The 21814-nt window shown below is 35.5% G+C and overlaps 1 non-coding gene across 1 annotated transcript; it reads right to left on the reverse strand.

Moving 5' to 3' along the window:
• Positions 1–15972: 15972 nt before the first annotated feature.
• LOC119625999 (U6 spliceosomal RNA) lies at positions 15973–16079 on the reverse strand. The gene has a single exon (XR_005242211.2). It is a non-coding gene; the product is annotated as a U6 spliceosomal RNA (small nuclear RNA).
• Between the last annotated feature and the right edge of the window lie 5735 nt (positions 16080–21814).

Genomic DNA, 21814 nt, shown 5'->3' on the forward strand with positions numbered 1-21814 from the left:
ATGACAAGGTAGTAAGTTAGTTCCAAGACAGTGTTTTGCTGATAAACACAGATGCAAGTTCTGCTACTCACTATGTGTATTCTTCAGAATGGAAAGAAACAACAGGCCAATGTTTAAGTTCTAATAGTAAGGAGTAAAGGTCTAACACCACCAAAGACCACTGCATAACATGAAAGAGGTGGTTGCCTCCTGTAACGCACAGGCATCAATGTAAAGATGCAAGGATCATGAAAGCTCATGGAAATATGGTATCATCAAAAGAAACTAACAAAGCTCCAGCAATTGACCCAGAAGAACTGAAGATCTATGAAATGTTAGACATAGAATTCAGAATAAGGATCTTAAATAAGTTCAGAAAATAATAAGAAAATACAAACATAAAATTCATAAAATTGAGAAAATAATCTGAAACAAAATGAGAAATTTGACCAAAAGATAGAAATCCTAGACATAAAAACTACAATAAATAAGGAAAACATTTATTCCAATGCTCTGACACCACACTTGGACAAACAGATAAAAGAATTAGCAAGTTTGAAGATAGAATATGTGAAATTACATAGTCAAAAGAGGGGAAAAAAGAATTAAAAAGAGAAGGGAAGAAGGCCTATGAGAATTGGCCTTGATGTGACATGATCAAACAAATCAACCAACAGATAATAGAAATTTCTGAAAGAGACGAAAAGTCCTAGAAAACATATTTAAGAAAATAATGGCTGAAGAATTTCCAAATCTAGAGAAAAATGACACCATCCAGGTACATAAAGCTTAGAGGACACCAATCAAATTCAATCTGAACAGGAAATTCCTATGGCTCATCATAATCAAATTGCAAAAATCAAGGACAAAAGGAATAATTACTCAAAACAGCAAGAAAAAATAAATATATCACATTCAATGGAGCCCCAGTACAGCTTTCTGCAGATTTCTCGGCAGAAACTCCACAGGCCAGGAGAGAGTGGGATGCTGTATTTAAAGTGCTGAAGGAAAAACTACCAGCCAAAAATAGTGTACTAAAAAAGCTATCCTTCAAACATGAAGGAAAGATAGTCATTCCCAGACAAACAAATGCTGAAAGAATTCACCAACACCAGATCTATCTTACCAGAAATGCTAAACTAAGTTTTCAAACTGAAAGAAATGGAGGTTGCCGTGTAATAAGAAAACATCTGACCGTGTTAAATTAACTGGGAGAAAAAAAATAAATAACAGGCCAGGCACAGTGGCTCATGCTTATAATTCCAGCACTTTGGGAGGCTGAGGTTGGAGGATTGCTTGAGCTTAGGAGTTCAAGACTAGCCAGAGCAATATGGTGAAAGCAACAGAAAATACAAAAATTGGCCAGGCATAGTGGTGTAAGTCTGTAGTCCCAGCTACTCAGAAGGCTGAGGTAAGAAGATCACTTGAGCCCAGGAGGTTGAAGCTGCAGTGAGCCATGATCACACCATTGTACTCTAGCGTGGGCAACAGAATGAGACCCTATCCCTGGCAAAACACAAAATAAAATTTAAAAAAAGACAATTCAGAATACTCTAATACTATAATTAAGGTAAGAAAACCGCTTATATCTTAAGAAGATTAAAAGACAAAACTATTGTAAATGATTATAACTACAAAAATTGATTAATAGATAAACAATATAAAAGGTGTAAATTGTTGCATCAAAAGCTTCAAAAAGTCAAAATATGGGAGGGAGGATTTGTGTTAAAGTGTAGTTTGTTTTTTGTTACTTTTCTTTGCAATTAGTTAAGTCATAATCAGTTTAAAATAATCTGCCTTAAGATTATTTGCAAGTCTCATGGTAACCACAAAGAAAAACCCTATAATAGATACACTAAAAATAAATAACACAGGATCAAAGCATACTATTAGTTAAGTCATAATCAGTTTAAAATAATCTGCCTTAAGATTATTTGCAAGTCTCATGGTAACCACAAAGAAAAACCCTATAATAGATACACTAAAAATAAATAACACAGGATCAAAACATACTACTAGAGAAAATCACTTAACCACAAAAGAAGGCAGTAAGAGAGGAAAAGAGGCAAAAAGAATCTATACAACAAACAGAAAATAAGAAACAATATGGCAGTAGTAAACCCTTATCTATCAATAATAACCTCGAATATAAATGGATTAAATATTCCAATTACAAGACATAAAGTGGCTGAACGGATAAAAACTAAGACCCAACAATATTCTATCTATAAGAAACTCACCTTACCTATAAAGACAGGTACAAACTGTAAGTGAAGAGACGGAAAAATATATTCATGTAAGTGGTAACCAAAACAGAGCAAGAGTAGCCATACTTAGATAAAATGCAGTTTAAGACAAGAATGGTTTTTAAAAGGCCATTGTACAATAATACGGGGATCAAAAGCAAGAGATATCCTCTTAAACATAATATAAGAGGATACATACATACATGCATAATTTATAATTATAAATACACAGGAACCCAACAATGGAGCACCCAAGTGTATAAAACAAATATTAATAGAACTAAAGGGAGAAATTGATCCAGTACAATGATAGTAGGGAACTTCAACACTCCTCCTTCAACAATGAGAAGATCATCCAGACAGAAAGTCAACAAAAAACAGCAGAGTTACACTCAACTTTAGACCAAATGAACTTCACAGACATTAACAGAACGTTCTATTGAACAGCGGCAGAATACACATGTTTTCTCAACTGCACATAAAACATTTTCTAGGATAGACTACATATTACACCACAAAAAAGTCAACACATTTTTTAAAAACTGAAATCATAGCAAGTATCTTTTCTCATCACAATGAAATAAATCTAGAAATCAATGTCAGAAACCACATTAAAAATGTAGAAATTCATGGATAATAAACAACATGTTCCTGAATAACAAATGGGCCAATGAAGAAATTAAAATAAATTTTAAAATTTCTTGAGACAAACATAAATAGATATACAACATAGCAAAACTTGTTGGATACAGCAAAAGCAGTTCCAGAAGGAAAGTTTATAGCAATAGGCCGGGCGCAGTGGCTCAGGCCTGTAATCCCAGCACTTTGGGAGGCCGAAAGGGGCAGATCACGAGGTCAGGAAATCGAGATCATCCTGGCTAACACGGTGAAACCCCGTCTCTACTAAAAAAAAATACAAAAAACTAGCCGGGCGTGGTGGCGGCGCCTGTAGTCCCAGCTACTCAGGAGGCTGAGGCAGGAGAATGGCGGGAACCCGGGAGGCGGAGCTTGCAGTGAGCTGAGATCCGGCCACTGCCCTCCAGCCTGGGCGACAGAGCGAGACTCCGTCTCAAAAAAAAAAAAAAGAAAGAAAGTTTATAGCAATAAATGCCCGCATCAAAAAAGTAGAAGGACTTCAAATAAATACCTAATGTTGCACCTGTAGTAAGTAGTAAAGCATAAACAGAACAAATCTCAAATTAGTAGAAGGAAATAATGAGATCAGATCAAAAAATGAAATTGAAACTAAAAAAAATCAAGAAAACAAAAAGTCTGTTTTCTAAATAAACAAGCAAAATTAACAAATCTTAAGTTAGACTAAGGAAAAAAGGAGAGAAGACCCGAATAAACAAAATCAGAGCTAGAAAACAAAGCATTAGAACAGATAGCACAGAAACACAAAAAATAATGAGACAGTTAACGATAGCTATATACAAACAAATTGGGAAACCTAGATGAAATGGATAAATTTTTGGACATATGCAACCTGCCAAGATTCAATTATGAAGAAATAGAAAACCTGAGCAGATAATAATGAGTAATGAGATTGATCAGTAATTGTGTCTTCCATCAAAGAAAAGCCCAGGATCTTACAGCATCACTGAGGACTTTTACCAAACTTTTCTTAATACCAATTCTACTCAAAGTATCTCAAAACATTGAAGAAGCAGGAGTACTTCCAAATATATTCTATGATGCCAGCATTACCCTGACACCAAAACAAAACATAAACACACAAAAAACAAACAAACAAAAAAAACTGCAAGCCAATTTTCCTGATAAACACAGATGCAAAAATCCTCAACGAAATACTATCAAACCAAATTCAACAATATATTAAAAAGTCTACTCATTATTATCTAATGGGATTCAAGATGGTTCAACATATGCAAAAAATAAACATTTTACACCATATTAACAGAGCCAGAAATAAAAGCCATGTGGTCATTTCAATTGATGCTGAAAAGAATTCAATAAAATTTAACATTCCTTTGTGATAAAGACTCCCAACAAACTGGGTCTAGAAGAAATATATCTCAAAACAATAAAGGCCATAGCTGAGAAGCCCACAGGTATCATCATACTGAATGGGGAAAAACTGAAAGCTTTTTCTCCGAGATCTGGAAGAAAGCAAGGATGTTCACGTTCTCCACTTTTATTCATCATAGTACTGGAAGTTCTAGCCAAAACAATTAGGGAAGAGAAAGAAATTGGAAAGGAAGAAGTCAAATTATTCTGGTTCGTAGACAACAGGATTCTAGATTTAGAAAAACCTAAATATTCCATCAAAGAATGGTTAGAGCTGATAAATGAGTTCAGTGAAGTTGCAGAACACAAAAATACCAATGTACAAAATTACTAGCATTTATACACTCCAACAGTGAACAATCTGGAAAAAAAAAAAAAGAAAACATCCTGTCTGATGTATAGTTTGTGAATATTTTCTCCCATTTGCAGGTTGTCTGTTCATTTAGCTGAATATTTCTTTTGCTGTGCAGACGATTTTTTGTTTAATTAAATCACATTTGTCTATTTTTGTTTTTCTTGCTTATATTTTTGAGGTCTTAGTCAAGAATTGTTTGCCTAGACCAATATCTGGAAGAAATTTTCCTAAATTTTCTTCTAGGATTTTTATAGTTTCAGGCCTTACATTTAATTGTTTAATAGATCTTGAGTTGATTATTGTACATAGTGAGAGATTTAGGTTCAGTTTTCATATTTCTGCTTGTGCCAATCCAATTCTCCCAGCACTATTCTTTGAAAAGGTTGTCCTTACCCTGTCTATGTTCTTGTTAACCTTGTCAAAGATCAGTTAGCTGTAGATATGTGGCTTTATTTCTGGTCTCTCTGTTCTGTTCCATTCATCTGTGTGTCTATTTCTGTACCAGAACCAGGCTGTGGTAAATAGCTTTGTAATATAATTTGAAGTCAGGTAATATAATGCCTACAGCGTCAATCTTTTTGTTTATGATTGCTTTGGCTATTTGGGTTCTTTTCTGGTTCCATATGAATCTTAGGATTATAATTTTCTAATTCTGCGGAAAATGACATTGTATTTTAATAGGAATTGCATTCAATCTGTAAATAGCTTTGGTCAGTATAGTCATTTTAAAAATATTAATTCTTCTAATTCAGGAGTATGGGATTTTTTTTCATTCGTTTGTGTTCTCTTCAATTTTTTTCATCAGTGTTTTGTAATTTTCCTTGCAGAGATCTTTTACCTCCTTGGTTAAGTTTATTCCTAAATATTTTATTTTTTAGGTAGGTACTATAAATGAGATTGCATTCTTGAATTTCTTTCTTGGCTAGATCATTAGTGGTGTATAGAAACACTACTGATTTTTGTATGCTGATATTGTATCGTGAAACATTACTGACTTTATCAAATCTGTTTTGCTAGACATAAGAATATATTATCAGCAAAGAAGAACAATTTGACTTCTTCTTTTCCAATTTGAATAATTTTTTGTTTGTTTGTTTGTTTGAGCCAGAATTGCTCTGTCGCCCAGGCTGGAGTACAGTGGCGCAATCTCGGCTCACTGCAAGCTCAGCCTCCCGGGGTTCACGCCATTCTCCTGCCTCAGCCTCCCGAGTAGCTGGGACTACAGGCGTCCCCACCACACCCAGCTAATTCTTGTATTTTTAGTAGAGATGGGTTTCACTGTGTTAGCCAGGATGGTCTCGGCCTCCCAAAGTGCTGGGATTACAGGCGTGAGCCACTGCGCCCGGCCTTGAATACGTTTTTATGCTTTCTTTTTCCTGATAGCTCTGGCCTAAGACTTTTAGTACTATGTTAAATTGGAGTGGTGAAAGTGGGTATTCTTGTCTAGTTCTAGTTCTGCCAGAAAAGGCTTTCAACTTTTTCCCATTCAGTATGACATTTGCTATGGGTTTTCCATATACGGTCTTTAATACTGTTATTCCTTATGTGCCTACTTTATTGAGAGTTTTGAATGTGAAAGGATGTTGAATTTTATCAAATGCTTTTTCCCCATCTATTGAGATGATCATATGGTTTTTGTCTTTCATTATGTTAATGTAATGTATCACATTTATTGGTTTGTATATGTTGAACCATCCCTAGTATAAATCCCACCTGATGGTGATGTATTGTCTTTTTGGTGTGCTGGAATGAAGTTTTTTAGTATTTTGTTGAAGATGTTTGCATCTATGTTTATCAGGGTAATCAGCCTGTAGTTTTTGTTGCTGCTGCTGTTGTATCTTTGGTTTTGGTATCAGTGTAATAATGCTGACAGAATGGGTTAGGAAGAATTCTCTCCTTTTCAATTTTTTTGAATAGTTTCAGGAGGATTAGTGTTAGTTCTTTGTATCTTTGGTAGACTTTGGCTATGCATCCATCCAGTCCTAGGCTTTTCTTTCATGGGAGGATTTTTATTACTGTTTCAATCTTGATACTTGTTATGGTATATTCAGAGTTTTGGTTTTTCCTGACTTAATCTTGGCAGGTTTTATATTTCCATAAATGTATCCATTATCCAATTTCTCCAGTTCTTCAGCATATAGCTGTTCATAATAATCTCTCAAAAACATTGGTATTTCTGTGATATTAGTTGTAGTATCTCCTTTTTCATTTCTGATTTTGCTTATTCGGGTCCTCTCTCTTCTATTCTTGGCTAGTGATTTATCAACTTTGTTTATCTTTTCAAAGAACAAGCTTTTGGTTTAGTTGAGCCTTATAATTTTTGTCTCTATTTCATTTAGCTCTGTTCAAATCTTTGTGACTTATTTTTTTTTCTTTTTTTTTTTTTTTGCTGCTGTTAATTTTGGTTTTGGTCTTTTCTTGCTTTTCTAGTTCCTTGAGATACACTGTTAGATTGTTGATTTGTAAACTTTCTACTTTTTTGATATAGACACTTATTGCTATAACCTCTCTTAACAGTGCTTTTGCTGTATCCCACAGATTTTGGCATGTTATGTATTCATTTTCACTTTTTTCAAGAAACTTTTAAATCTGTGACTTAATTTTTTTTGACCCAATAATCATTCATGATCATGTTGTTTAATTTCCTTGTATTTATATCATTTTCTGAGTTTCTCTTGATATCAATTTCTAGTTTAATTTTATTGTGGACTGAGAAAATACTTTACATTATTTATTTATTTATTTTAATTTTTATTTATTTATTTTGAGACAGAGTCTTGCTCTATCACCCAGGCTGGAGTGCAGTGGTGTGATCTCGGCTCACTGCAATCTCTGCCTCCTGGGTTCAAGCCATTCTCCTGCCTCAGCCTTCTGTGTAGTTGGGATTACAGGTGCACACCACCACCCCCAGCTAGTTTTTGTGTTTTTAGTAGAGACGGGGTTTTACCATGCTGGTCAGGCTGGTCTCAAACTCCTGACATCGTGATCCACCCACCTCGGACTCCCAGAGTGCTGGGTTTACAGGTGTGAGCCATCGCACCTGGCCTATCTTATTTCATTCAAAAACATATATATATTTGAAACTTGTTTTGTGGCCTAACATGTGGTCTGTCCTGGAGATTGCTTCAATTGCTGATTAAAAGAATGTATATACTACAGTTGTTGGACACAGTGTTCTGTAAGTGTCTGTTAGGATCATTTGGTCTAAACTCCAATTTAAACCCAATGTTTCTTTTCTGATTTTCTCTCTAGAGGGTCTATCTAATGCTGAGAGTAGGATGTTGAATTCTGTCACTCTTATGGTATTGCAGTCAATCTCTTAATTTAGATATAGCAATAAATGCTTTATGAATCTAAGTGCTCTGGTGTTAGACACATATATATTTAGAATTCTTATATTCTAAGAATTTAGATATTCTTTGCTAGATTAATCCACTTATCATTACATAATTGACCTCCTTTGTCATTTTTTACTGTTCTTGACTTAAAGTGTGTTTTATCTGATATAAATATAGCTACTTCTGCTTACTTTTCATTTCTGTTTGCATAGATTATTTTTTTCATCCCTTTATTTTCAGTTTATATGTGTCTTTACTGGTAACATGAGTTTCTCATTAGCAGCATATACTTCAATCATATATTTTAACATCTGATTTCTCATTCTATATCCCTTAAAAGGAGAATTTAATCCATTTGTACTTAAGGTTATTATTGATATCAGGCTTTGCTCCTGTCACATTGTTGTTTTCTGGTTGCTGTATATATTCTTTGTTTCTCTCTTTTTCTCTTGTAGTTTGTCATTGTGGTTTGGTGGATTTCTGTAATGGTACCATTTGAGTCCTTTCTCATTCTCCTTTGCTTTACTGGTGAGGTTTATAATTTCATGTGTTTTTTCCTTATTGTAAATATTGTCCTTTCACTTCCAGGTTTAGGACTGCCTTGATTTCTTGTAGGACTGGTCCCATGGTAACAAATTCTCACAGCATCTGTTTGCCTAGAAATTACTTTATTTCTTCATGATTTTTGAAGGAAAATGTTGCTAACTATAATATACTTGGGTGGCAGTTTTTTTCTTTTGGCACTCTGAGTATCCTAGAAAAAAATGTCTAAATTGTCTGCTCAAATTTCCCAAACCAAAATAAATAATAAATTCTTGCAAAATATAGTGACCTGCTTCACCAATGTAAACCAAAATAGAATTATAAACCCCTCAACCAACTAAAGAACACTCCCCTTAGCCAAGAGCATTCCAAAGTTAACCTGAAAAATTAGTTCAGGCCATGATGGGAAGTAGGGGTCGAACATGCATTATTATGCCCCCCTCCCTTTGGAATTTAGAAAGAGCTGACCAGCATTAACATTAAAACAGGAACCTTAAGACTGATAGAACAGACTCTTTAAGTCTGATAGGAAACATTTACAATCTATTCTCTCTGAAGCCTGCTACCTGGAGGCTTCATCTGCATGATAAAACCTTGGTTTCCACAACTTCTTATCTTAATTCAGACATTCCTCTCTATTGATTCCAGGTCTTTAGATAATAACTCTTCCAACCAAGTGTCCTTCAGAAAATCTTTGAATCCACCTATGACCTGGAAGCCCCCACTTCCAGTTCTACCAACTTTCCAGACAAAATCCATGTTCATCTTACATGTATTAATTGATGCCTTACATCTCCTAAAATGTGTAAAACCAAGCTGTCGCCCGACTGTCTTGGGCACATGTTTGCAGGACCTGTTGGGGTATGTGTCATAGGCCATTGGTCACTCAAATTTGGCTCAGAATAAATCATCTTTAAATGTTTCATGGAGTGTTAGTCTTTTCATCAACACCAGGTTGTTTAAATAAATTAATAAATGGTTAAATACTAATAAAAATATAAATTACTTTAGAATGCCACATAGTAATAAAAAGGTACAAATAAGATGAAGATAGAATTAAATAGACAAAAACCACTTCTGCAATCAGAATAAACTAAAGACAGGCTTAAAAAGACCACACAGATTTCTATCTTCAGTATATAAATTATGGTACATCACAGGATATATATTCAAACTGAAATCAAATCAATCTGATTAAAACATTTCTTTAAAAAGGCGCTTAAGAGATTGTAGGAGCAAGAAAGATCACTGTCCTGTGGTTTTTGAATTAATGACATCTTTAATTTACACTTCTCAAAGCTGCTTATTTTTTCTCATAGAACAGCCTTAAAGTTTTTGGATCCAAAAGGAAAATCAATTATATCTTCACAAACTCACTTCTTTGTGATTAAAAAAAAAAAATTCTTTGTGGGTTAGAAAAAGTAATAAACTCTCTAATTTCCCATGAACAAGGAATGTATTTCTTAATTCCTTCTCCATAGCCTCTTCTCCTCTAGTCCTGAGAGCTGTAGATTTTTTTTACTTTGTTTACTCAACCTTAATCAAAAAGTTAAAACTTTGTTATTTGTTATAAACTATTTTGAATACATCTTCATGCAAAACTCCTTATCCTGAATCAGTTACTTAACCCATAAATGTTCTGTAAGTCACTGAAAAGTTATTTCTTTCTTTCTTTTTCTCTTTTTAATTTTTTAAAAAAGACAAGGTCTCACTGTCCCAGGTTGGAGTGCTGTGGCATGATCATGGCTCACCATAACCTTGAACTCCTGGGCTCAAGTGATCCTCCTGCCTCAGCCTCCTAAGAGCTAGAAGAGCAAGTGTGTGCCACCATGCCCAGCTAGTTTTTTGTTTGTTTGTTTGTTTGTTTTATGTTTTGTAGAGATACGTTCTTGCCATGTTTCCCCAGCTGGTCTTGAACTCCTAGACTCAAACAATCCTCCTGTCTCAGCCACCCAAAGTGCTGAGACTATAGGTGTGCCCAGACAGTTGTTATTTCTATTAAAATAATAATGACATAGACTTAAGACTGGTTCTGGTGATTATTTGTTAATATGGCTACTCTAGGGGCCAAGGGAAAGCTTTCTCTTCATCCTCTGAAGTTTCACTGAAAGAAAAAAAACTCACAAAAGGCAGATAAATAGGAGAAATGACATACAAATTAATTATTGTGCACAGAAAGAACCTCAGGGTGATTACTCCAACCCCCAATGGAGTACAGAAGCTTGTATACCACCTTGAGGTTATAGAAAGAATGGGGGCTTGGATCTTGGTCAAAACCAGGTTTTGGAAGTAAGTCAGGTCATAGTGAAAAAACAGGTTATAAGAGAGGGAAACGAGGAGGCATGGCTAGCAAAGGGGTCTTGTTACCTCACAAGTAGCAGCCCTCAGAGAGGATAGTAAATGTTTCTTTCAGACCTTTAAGGTGTCAGTCTCTCAATTAATTTTTCCTAAATCTGGACAAGGGAGGGTCTCAGAGAAAACCTGATTGCATCAATGCCAGACTCTCTCTCTCTCTCTTTTTTATTTTATTTTTTATTTTTTGAGACAGAACTTCACTCTTGTCACCCAGGCTGGAGTGCAATGGCACAATCTCAGCTCACTGCCACCTCTGCCTCCAAGATTCAAGTGATTCTCCTACCTCAGCCTTCCGAGTAGCTGGGATTACAGGCACATGCCACCATGCCCAGCTAATTTTTGTATTTTTAGTAGAGATGGGGTTTCACCATGTTGGCCAGGATGGTCTCAATCTCTTGACCTTGTCATCTGTTCGCCTCAGCCTCCCAGAGTGCTGGGTTTACAGGCGTGAGCCACCGCACCTGGCCCAGATTCTCTTCAGATGCAAACATCCCTCACAAAAGACAGCTCTGGAGGATTACCTCTGTATGCTGGTTCTCTGAATAACCATCTCAAAATATGTCAAAGAACTACATTTCAGGATGAAATATTATCATTTCCTTCACCATAGAAAAATTAATCTTTTTCTAGAACCACAAATAACCAGAAGAACACATCTTAAATGTATTTAATAAATCAGCAACGGTCATACTCCAATAAACCTGAATCTCATAGCAGCCAATTAACAACATTCTCTTCTGAGTTACCACATTTCTAAAGCTGGCATTAGCTCAGTCCTACCTTTGAAAATTTACCATTCCCTTCACACTATGCATCCCCCAAAGTCCTGTGTAAGATTAATTATCTGCTTTGCTTGAGAAGACTGCTGGACTCTCATAACTATTGTTTACCTAAGTAAGCAATAAATTCAGCTTTGCATTTTATTTGCATTATTGGTTGGTGGGATCATCCATTGATATGATTATGGTTTTATTTGGTTTGTTGGTTTGTTTGTTCATTTGTTTGTTTTTGAGATGAAGTCTTGCCCTGTCACCCAGGCTGGAGTACAGTGGCATGATCTCAGCTTACTGCAACCTCCGCCTCCTGCGTTCAAGCAATTTTCCTGCCTCAGCCTCCTGAGTAGCTGGGATTACAGGCACCTGCCACCACGCCCTGCTAATTTTTGTATTTTAGTAGAGAGGAGATTTCACCATGTTGTCCAGGCTGATCTCAAACTCATGACCTCAGGTGAGCCACCCACCTGGGCCTCCCAAAGTGCTGGGATTACAGGGGTGAGACACCGTGCCCGGCCAATATGATTATGTTTTGTTTTGTCTGAGATCTCATTCTGTCACTCAGGCTAGAGTGCAGTGGCACAATCTTGGCCCACTGCAACCTCCGCCTCCTGGGTTCAAGCGATTCTCCTGCCTCAGCCTCCTGAGTAGTTGGGACTACAGGTACATGCCACCACACCTGGCTAATTTTTTGTATTTTTAGTAGCAACGAGTTTCACCATGTTAGCTAGGATGGTCTTGATCTCCTGACCTTGTGATCCACCCGCCTTGGCCTCCCAAAGTGCTGGGATTACAGGTGTGAGCCACCACACCCAGCCATGATTATGTTTTAACAAGTGTACTAACCTAGAAAAATAACCTTGACTCTGGTCCTTCTTTTCACAATTTTCTTCAATACAATCTGGATATTTTTGGCAGTATTACCTTTATTATCCTTTGCCATATTTTTTTTTCTTGAAGAATATATAATGGCCATCTCATATTTCTATAGTCAGTAAAACTTATTTTGACATTCATGTCTCCATATAGCCATATAGGCTGGTTTCTATATATACAACTTGTCAGATCAACCAATGCAGATAGGAGCTTCCAATTAGTATTTCATTTTTATGAAATTGCTTCACTGTCTTACTGGTCAAAATTCATTTGCCCTTGCAGAAACACTATCAAGCAAAAAAAAAAAAAAAAAAAAAAAAAAAAAAATCACATTCTGGAATAATATTTTTAACTCATTTTAAAAATTGAACATTTATTCAACTAAATTGAATATAGTAACTTAATTGAACTTAGTAAAATATATTTAAAATATTTTACATTAGCCAAAATTTGCAGGATTTTATCTTTGAAATGGAAACAAGGAGGGAAAATCAGATTTTATCATCAAATTCTGCTTAACTTCACACTCTTTGAAATGACTCTCAACTATTTCTCTGAAAGTAAAGCCTTTATAAGTGTGACAATGTTCTCTATGGTACAGTTAATATTAAACTATTAAAAAATAGAATGACAAAATGAGTAGATCAATTTATTCACTTATATATTAGAAAAAATAAAATTGACATTTTCCCCATTGTTGCCCATAGACCCAGGCAAAAGGAATCTTTGATCAGGGTCATAAGTTTTAAAGAGTCTCACATATCATAAATATCATTTATTTAAAAAAATACGGGTTCTGAATCTCAGAATTCAACACTCAGTGCTGATAACAGAATCTATAACCCTAAACATCAGCATCAACTCTTATGCCTAATAATTGTTCAGGCCCCCAAAAAAAGTTTTTAAACGTTTCTTGCCCATGTCCTCCAAAACAAAAGGTGATTGCATCCAATTGCCAGAAAGTGTGTGAATTCTATAGCTTCCCTATCTGACACAAACACAGCTTGAGAGAGAGGAGGATATGAATAGCAGAGGTGCTTAAATAGGAGAAAACCAATATAATTAACTAGTCAATTTCTTCCTGTTGGCATGAATACAATACATTCTCACGGAGCAAAAAAATTCCCATTCTACATACAACCCTAACAGTCATAGAAGGTAGACATGACAAATTTACTACATTAAACAATTCTCATTACTAGGTCTAGACTTAACATCATATGAATACTTCACTTTCATGTAATATGTAAAAGAACATTATTTTATTAAATGTTTAATAGGATTTAATTAAATGAGAACATTAAATTAAAATGTTCAGTTTAATAAAATGATTTGAATTAATTTTTGAAAATTATAATGTATAAGTTATATTTTGCATTTTAATTTCAAGATAAAACTTTTTGGAAAATAAGTTTTAGTTATTTTTACATTAATATATTTTGGTGAAAATATAATTTCTTATACTGGGAAAACAATTACAGTCTTTCAGATGATTAAAAGTCAGTTTCACTTTTACATCATAATAGTATACATAAAAGTAAATAGCCAAACAAGTTGAAAAAATAAACTCTTTAGAATGGTAATTTGTTTATTTTTATTTAAGTGAAAAAAATGAAAGAAACTAGATTTTACTTAAACATGACCAAGCTAAGTTTAGCATACAGGATACTACAAATGATTAATATAATGACGATTTATTTTTTAATCAAAATAATGAAAATGAGAAAGAAAAGTATCTCCTCAAATTCAGAACTTGAACAGATCAGATGAAAATCCTGCAATTTCACTTAATCATTCTTCATTAAAAGAACATTAAATGTGTCACGTGCATACAAAAAGGAGCATGTGTGTTTATTAGAACTGAAAGGAAACTGAATAAACAGCAATTTATCGTGTTCAACAATGATACGAAAATGCCTATACAGAATATCAGTTTGAAGTTATTGAAATAATAAAATTATTTGTTCATTTTTGCCAAGTGTGACATTGATTTTGTACACAATATTTACAGAAAACAAAAAAAAATAGATTTTGTAGACATGATCTCAAAAAGTGATGTGACATTAAATATGTAAACCTGATATAAATAATAAAATGAATAATCACTAGACATGAGGAATATTTCCTGTCCCAATGCAAAACCAAACACCACTTAGGACCATTTAGCATCACTAGGATTCTTGGCTTTGGTTCCTAATAAATATGTTAAATATACCACTAATTATTTCTAGGTTTGCCTTTCCAATCCACCAAAGTCAAATTCTCTAAGCTGGACTACTCACAGTCATCCTCCTGTACACTTCACTGTTTTCACTACACAGAGAAGCACAGGTAACTTCAGGTATGCATCTCTGAAAATGTTCTCCCTACTGTCCTTCCCAAGGGATTCCAAGTGATCCTTGACAGCAGTGCCCCAATAAGTAGAGTTCACTGACCCAGGATGCCCCAACCCTGGCAGGCCACTGTTTCTGAAATTGCACAGGTTTCTGTAGGTAGAGTATAACATAAGCAACAGAGCCCCCCTATAATCCTGTCATCCAGAACCACCTTGCAGAGTACAACTCCTAGTAAAAAGTCCCTTTGGTATTTGACTTACTGTAGGTACCTTTAAATGAGGTCCAGACGACCTGGCCATGAAGAATTCTGATTTGTCTTGTAGCAAGGGTGCATCTGCTTGTGCTTAAAAATACACAGAATGAATCTCAGTCATGAAAAAGACAGGTGAACTTGCTCTATTCTACTTTTTGAGCATCTGTTTGCATCAGCAGGTAGAAGAGGCCATTTTAAATAGCAGGTTCAGTAAAATGCTGAGAAGCCAACAGACATCTCAAGACAAACTTAAAAGTGTTTTCTCAGCTTTTGCCTGTTAGTAACCCAGCCTTCTGAACCTAGAATGTCCATGGAAGAGAGGGCCAGTGAATCAAAATTCTCTCATCCCTTCTGTAAGTTCTGCTATTTAAAACAATGCAAATCAACATTATTCATAACAGCTATAACTTGGGAGCAGTCCAAATGCTCACTAATGGATGGTTGGCTGGCTGGATGGATGGATATGCAAAATGGGGTCCATTCACACATGAAATATTATTCAGCCTTAAAAAGGAAGAAAATTCTGACAGATGTCACAACACGGATGAACCTTGAGAACATAATCTGCAGTGAAATAATTGAACCCTTTACCATTAAGTAATGCTCATCTTTGTCTTTTTTTAGTCTTTGTTGGTTTAAAATCTATCTTGCCTGAAATTGGAACAGCAATTCCTGCTGTGTTGTGTTTTCAAATTGCTTGGTAGATTTTTCTCAGTCTCTTTACTGTGAGCTTATGGGTGTCATTGCATAAGAGATGGTTTCTTGAAAACAGCATACCATTCAGCCTTGCTTCTTTATCCAGCTTGCCACTCTGTACCCTTTAATTTGGGCATGTAGCCCATTTACATTCAAGATTAATATTGATATGTGCAGAACCGACCCTGTCTCAGTAAAAATACGAATGCTTCATGAATTTTTGTGTCATCCTTGCACAGGAACCATGTTAATCTTTTCAATATTGTTCCAGTTTTAGTACATGTGCTGCCAAAGTGAGCATGAAATATGAATATTTTGCCTTTTAGAATTGCCCTGTGAGTCCTCCCTGTGAAAGACAATGTTCTGTTTTAACTCCAAACTGGTTGGTTTTCTATCCTCCTGAGAGGGTTCTGATGATGATTTGATCACTGTTTCTCTTACCCATACCAATAAGTCTATTGGAAACAGTAGAGGAAGGCTTCATCTCCCACAGTTTCCTCATACAACATTTGTCAATACTTCTTTCCCACACCCACACTTATAGCTGTATCTCTGATGCTCTATGGAGCCAATGGTGACCTTGCAGAACCAGAAAAATTGGCCAAATTGCCTCAAGACACTTTCTCCAAGAACAAGAATTAGACTCAGCTCTTCAGAATGAAGTAGGAATTAGAGCAGATGGTGGGGAGACCCTGTGAGGGACATTGTCAATCAGTATCTCCTGATTAATAGAGGTCCCACATGGGGGATTCTTGAAATTATAGACAACACTTTCTTTTCAAGAATCTATATCCACTCTTGGGATGGTACTTTTATGCCGTTATTAACTTTAGTCCCTCCTGAAACTATGGTACAGCTGCCACTTTCTCATGTAAAGCCAAAATTCTGCTGTGGGCAGGATAAATATGCCATTTCCACTTGACAAGAGGGGCTTGTTGAGTACACCTTGTCTGTTGAGTACGCCTTGTCTTTTTAGTCATGGACTCTGTATTAGTCCATTTTCTCACTGCTATAAAGAGTACCTGAGACTGGGTAATGTATAAAGGAAATAGGTTTAATTGACCCACAGTCATGGCTGGGGAGGCCTCAGAAAACGTATAATCATGGCAAAAGGCAAAGGGGATACTTTATTCCCCATTCCAATACTAGAAGAAAAGTTGTCTACTCAACCGCCCAGTGAGTCCTCATGTAGCTGAGATTTCTCAAAATACCTGAACCTGATTTACTGGCACTGCTAAACTGAAAGCTGATGGTGTGTGCAAGACTTCTGCAGATGTTCAACCTCACTGCCACCTGTTCCAAACTCAAAAGAGATGTGGTTGGTCAACTCAGTGAGCAGATCTGAAGCCATTCCCAGGATCAGTCAAATACTACCCTTGATAAACCTTGCTATACTTTCACTGACTTTTGACCTGTTGCAAAAGGCTGGAGATTTAGCCAGCCACTTGAAAAACTATGGATTAAATTAAAGACACATTTCAGATTAAAGACAATTTCTTTGGTGCCATGTAGTGTGAAAACAAATTCAGACTGCTAATTGAACTATTGCAGCCATTTTTGTAGATGGCAATGCCAAGTGTACATTCTCTGATGAAACCAGCTAGAATTATACTGCTGATCAAGATTGCATTGTCCAAGTAGCCACAATCACTACGTGGATTCACCACCTTACTAATTCATGACACATCCATGATCATAAGCTGAACATAAAGGAGAGAGTTCTGTTATTGATGCAGAGGCCAACCAACACATGCCAGACTTGGGACTCTTGCCAAAAGTTGGGCCATTATCCTAAGATGGAAGAAACCAAATTTCATGGTACTTTGCTTCTGCCCAGTCCTTACAGAAACTGTGGTGATGTGCAACTTAGGAGTGGTTATGAGGCCTTCAAGTGTTTAAGGGAACTCAGTCTTTAATTGATGTAACCTGTAAGTGATGACTGTGGAAATCTATTCAAACTGGTCACTCTCGATTCCTTAGGGGAACTTCCTGGGGAGATAACTGATCTATTATTCACAAGTATTATGTGGGAAGCTTTACCTACAATGGAAGTCATTCACTTAGAAAAAGTGGTACAAATTTGTGAAATTAAACTAATGTGTGTATAGGATTGCTCATATTTTCATAACCAGCCAGCATGATCTGATACAAGTCACCATAGATTATTTCTGTCATTAACATGGTCTTGGCAATCATATAGAGTATATCTGAAAGATATAAGGACAAATTTCAGATATGCCACTTAAGAAAGGAATGACCTTGGGAAAATCAGAACCCAGCGGTGTTATAGGCTTTTTTTTTTTTTTTTTTTTTTAACTTCTCTGAAAATGTGGATAATGTTACTGAAACTGACAAATGAAATAATCATATCTGTCACAGTTCCTGGTATATTATAAAAGTTCTTATAAATAAAGTTCATTTTTCAGGCTTTACTTAAAATTTCAGATGATACAATTGTAAGTCTGTTCATTATTTTTCTTTGGTCATTTATTATTTGAAACTTTAAGCTTCTAACTGTCTTTAAGATGAGATAAAAAGGAGAATCTTGCCCATACTACCTTATGTACTGAAAATAAATTGGACTTTGGAATCTACAATCCTAGATACAAATTGAGCATTCAAAACCCTTTATCAGTATAAGGTTAAGTAACCATGTTACTTAAATTTCTGAACCTAAAAAACTTAGGCATTTGAACTGATCATTACTGTAGCACTGATATTTCTAAGAGAATAAATGTCTTTTTGAATACTGTATAAGAGATTACCGAAGTATCTTTAAAAGCATTGAAATGTATTATATTTTGAAATATTTGAAAGTGGTATCTTTTAAAAATACATTGCCTATGTTCTTGCTTTCTTAAACAAAGCATTTGGAATACATTTAACCATTTATTGGTAAACCAGGATTATCATTTTAGTCATTAAAAATTATAATGTGGTACAGTACTAATTTATGCCTCATTATTTTTAGATTTAAAGCTATAGAAATGTAAAAACCCCTTCCAAAATCTGAAAAACATAACTCTCTTACTGTTAAAATTAAGTTAGAAAAATAGTTTGCCAAATTTTATTTTTTTATTCCAAAAAATAACTGAGAGTTTGTTTATCTTTATGTTAGGTAAAAGACTGTATTTTTGATAAAATTTGTTACATTTTTATAATTACTTATAGAAATAATGCACATTATAAATTATTATCAAATGCTAAACTTGGTATTTTCACAAATATAGAGAAGGCAATGGGATTCTTGTTGACAAAGTTTCTTATCAAACTGAACTGGAGTCTGTTTGCCCAACACACTAAGACCAGATATCCACACTAGGATTTGCAGTGGGAGAAAAGGCCTTTATTTGCAAGCCATCAAGCAAGGAGGATCAGGCAGCTAATGCTTAAGTCTCAACCTCCCAAAGGGCTTTCAGATGGAGGTTTAAAAGGCAGAGATGCAGAGTTTACAGGCAAAGTCATAGATCAAGACATGCAGATTACACAGTAGTTTGACTTGAAAAGGCGGGACATCTCAAACGGGTAGAGGGACCCAGTTCATAGGTAGATTCAAAGATTTTCTGATTTGTAATTGGTTAAAAAGGTGATGCTTTGTCTAAAATTTGGGATCAGCAGAAAAGAATAGCTCTGGCCTGTGGGTGGGTGTGCTTTCTCCAGATCCCTCAGGATGAAATTCGTAACAAAGAATGGTGGTCAGAGTTTAGTCATCTGTTCCTCCTTACCTGAGGTCTGCATTCCAGTGGACCAATTTGGTGGGGATCTGGATTTCTAAAACACAATGGAAGGAAATGTGTTAAGATGTTGTCTTTAGTTTCTATAGAGAACAAAACATCTCCTGCCTCTAACTTCCTTGACTATTGTTTTAAGTTACTATTACCATCTTGTTTATCAAGTTGCTTATTTACTTCCTAGGGCTAGCTAGATATCTGCAATTTCCCTTGGAGAAATTCAAGATTTTTCTTTATTTCTATGCCTGGTGGGGGGATGCCTGGCAGGCCCATAAGAAGGTCTCTGCTCCATCTCAAGCTCTCGGACATGAGGGCTATGTGAGATTCTGAAAGGTATTAGGTCCCTGTCAGTGAAGTGAATGTGCTGTAAGCACTGGCCCAGCTCAGGCTCCATATGTAGATTTTCACATATTAATTCCTCCAATCATGAAGTATATTCTGTAAGTTCTTTGCAGATACACAGCCAAAGAGTGAAATTAATTTCTAGGAGCTATGTTACATCTTCTAGGGGAAAAAAAGATGGGCATTGTATGCTATTTCATTTGAGTCTATTATCACATTGTTTACTTAGTTGTTATTCAGATTTATTCAGAAGCAGATAATCACATTTCTTAAAACGAAACATCTAATTGAAACATCTAATTGCCACGAGTGTGGCATTTGAAAGGCTGTGGCAAAATCTTTTCCAGATCACAATGAGCTAAACCCTCTTTTGTTTCCTACTTTAATGGCTTGTGGTAGGAGTAAGCCTTGGAATTGTTAAAGAAAGTGGACTTGGTGCGGAGGAGTAAGCCTTGGGATTGTTAGAGGAAGTGGACTTGGTGCAGAAATGATGATTTGAATTATACTCCCTAGATGGAAATGTCTGACTAGCACAAGAAAGACTGTTTTCGAACAGAAAAATTAAATGTAAAAGTGGTAACTAATACTATTTTATTAAGTATTTGAGGCAAGATTCATGCCTATTAATGATCTCTATTTATACCGTGTCTTTTTTACAGAGTTCAAGGCATTCCATTGCTCACATCTCCAAGTCACTTAGGTAAAGCCACTGAAGGAATCACCTACTTAAGTAGTCTTCTTGGTTCTATATATTGAGAACTATCATTGTGGCTTCCCAGCTCCCCAACTGTATAAATTAGAACAATTTCTTTATCTAAAGCAGTGAAATAGTTTGCCAACTTTTTCATTATACCCATAAAAAGTAACTAATTTAATTACAGAAGCTCAGGTATTTTCTTATCATTTTGCTGAAAAATGTTCATGTGGGATTTACTTACTCCAAGTTCAAAGGTAGAAGCCACCACTCTCCTTGCCCTCGTAGGGGGTCCAGAGAAAAACACAAGGGATTTGTTTAAAGAAGAAGGTCCAGTCAGTATGCAGCTAAGGACCTTTTTATATAGTTGTGAGAATTGACTGAAACTCTACTTCTTCTGAAAAAGAAAGCTCCTTGTCTCATGTTCAGCTAAACAAAATAAGCCTAAGGATGAAGCTAATAGAGAAAAGAGAGAAGCAAAAGAAAAGCTGGTAAGAAGTGTAGAAGTCTCACCCTGTATTTTAGTGAGAAGATTCAGTCCATTTACTTTATCATTTAGATATAGTCTATGTTAAATTTTCTAATATAGCACCCTATAGAAGCCACTGAAATATTTTAGTTAGAGATGTATTATTATGTCTTATACTTTAGAAAGGCCATTCAAGCCACAGGTATGGAAAGAATTTGAAAAGAAGAAGGTTATAGTCAGATGACTCTCAAAAACCTACCTCAGTGTTCCATATGAGAGATGAGGAAGGCCTCTTGCAGACAATTGATTCAAGAATCAGATACCAGACATAATGAGAAAATTAAACCTATAAGACTTAATGATTTTTGGCCTGGGGAGGAGGGTTCAGCCAAAAAGGAGATTATTATACGGTTATCAATAGATTACAGGGTTTTGGATATAGTGTCTTTCATTAGACAGGAAATTCTAGGGGTCAAATAACCTTCAAGAAGATTTGGCTGTGGCAATTTTGCAGCAAGTGTAAAAAATATAAATGGAGATGTCAAATAATCACTGGATATACTCAAAGTAAACTTGGGGATTAGAACCATGAATTTGAGCACTGTAAATACCTAAAGAGTCATAATAAAAAATAATAAAATTCAGAAAGAGAACTAATATTTTATGCATGGGCAGAGCAAAAATTATCCAATAAATGAAATACAGGAAATTCCCTGGAAAATAGTAGGAGAACTAAGAGGACGCTGTAACAGAAACCAAGCAGGGAAAGAATGATCAGGAGAGAATAAGGTATTACCAAT

Source organism: Chlorocebus sabaeus, chromosome 22 (assembly GCF_047675955.1).
Source record: "Chlorocebus sabaeus isolate Y175 chromosome 22, mChlSab1.0.hap1, whole genome shotgun sequence".
Lineage (NCBI taxonomy): Eukaryota > Metazoa > Chordata > Mammalia > Primates > Cercopithecidae > Chlorocebus > Chlorocebus sabaeus.